Genomic DNA, 2,021 nt, shown 5'->3' on the forward strand with positions numbered 1-2,021 from the left:
ATCATTTTTTTAGCTTGTGGCCTCTTAGTTACTTACTGTTTCTCCCACTTGAATGTGAATTTCATAGGGACAGGACCATCTGTCTTGTATGCTGTTAAATATACTGTTCCTGGTACACAATAGAGTCTATGTAATTATGTATTGAACAAAAAAAATAAATAAATGAAGACTAAATTGTTTATCTACTGTATTATTTTATTAATTTCACTTTTAAATTTTAAAGTAAGGTTATATCTCATTTCATTCCAGAAATACTTTCTCTATGTTCTAACCTTATCTCTTTGAAAAACTTCATTACAGTTGTATCCAGGTTTCTTTTGGTCATTCCATTAGCTCAACTTTATAGAAACACCATTTGGTGTCTTTGGCTTGGTCCTCCTCTTGTTATCTATTGTATCCTCTTAAATTGCTTAAAATTGATCCTTAGCATGTCATTTTTGAGTTGGCTCATATTTGAGGTCTCTCAAGCAGTGATGGACTAGAACTCAGTAGAAGATGAAGAGGGGCATTGTTTAACATTTAGTCAATATCAAATGAGTTGTAATTCATGGAACTCTGTTTCAATTCTTCTGTGGAGAAGCCTCCCTGTTTTTAAGGCGCAAGTGAAGAACGTCAGGAAACATAAACACTTTCTCTACTAGCAAGAACAATATTAATCTTTCTTAGAACTAAATATAATGCAGTGGCTAGAACAATCTCCTCCCTGTGCTGAGACCCGCACTCTTCACCACCACCTACTCTTGAAAGGAAAGTGAAAACTGATTAGTAGTTAATTTCTAAGTTGATAAGTTATTAATCTTCTCCAACTCTTTGTTTAATTGCACTATTTAAACAATGCCATTTCCTTTGAGTACCTTATAAATTAAGTGAATATCTAAATGTACCAAGATTTTCCCTATGATCCAACCACGATTACCGAAGCAAAAATTGGGAGATATAAAATGTCAAAAACCATTTTCCAAGCCCCAATTTCCCATTTATTTTATGTGAATCAATAAAGGAATAGAAGTCCCATTATGATGATGAATCCAAATAAAAAGTTGATAATACAACAAAATATTTTACTCAGGTGTAGAAAAAAACATACAGATCTGGGATGGGGTAGCAGTTGGAATGGGTGACATAAGAAATTAACCAGATGATTTAATGATTTTTCCAGGTGTTTTTGAAAGTATATATAAATTAATTATAATCAACAAGGTTTAAATTTTACAAAATTTGTTGCATTATACAATATGATATATTATAATGTCTAAAGTAAAGCATATGATATATATGTATGGTGCAATCAAACACCTTGTTATTATCAATATCTCACTGTTCCACTGGCTGTCTTGCTCCTTCAGATGATAATATCTGTTAAGCAGACAATATTGGTGTAAATATGTTGTAGAATTTATAGAGAACTTATCAAGTGTGATTTACAGTGCACGAACAAGTCTGATGTTTATCTTGATGTTTTTTGAATGGCAGGAGATATAACAAGCTAAAACATAAGACAATTTATACATTAAAAAATGTGATTAAATGAACTAGCACAGTTCAAGTAATAGTACTCTTCTCTGTCAGTTTTTATAATTTTACTTCTTGCTTGTCACCTTTCAATTCCAATACTTATGACTCTTGGTTGAATGATTGACCTGTGTTCTAAAATAGAGAATTTACTAGATGAGTTGTTCATTGTGGATTTTGATTATTTGATATATGGAGTATAGCAGTCAGAAACAAAAATATGCTAATGATTAAAAAGTATTAGCTTTATAGAAGTAAATAAAATATAGAAAAAAAGAAGTACTTAGCAGAGCAGGAGAAAGGGGATAAAAGACTTGAAACCAGACAGAAGAGCAGTCAGCCCCAGGGTTACAAGTGAGGAGAGACAACTCAAGGATGCCCAGAGTAGCAGGCCGGAAGAGCAGGAGAAAGGGGATAAAAGCCTTGAACCCGGACAGAAGAGCAGTCAGCCCCAGGGATACAGGTGAGGAGAGACAACTCAGGTACACCCAAAGAAGCAGGCCAGAAGA

This window comes from Orycteropus afer, unplaced genomic scaffold, assembly GCF_000298275.1.
Source record: "Orycteropus afer afer isolate SDZICR_OR568_19922 unplaced genomic scaffold, OryAfe1.0 scaffold00189, whole genome shotgun sequence".
Lineage (NCBI taxonomy): Eukaryota > Metazoa > Chordata > Mammalia > Tubulidentata > Orycteropodidae > Orycteropus > Orycteropus afer.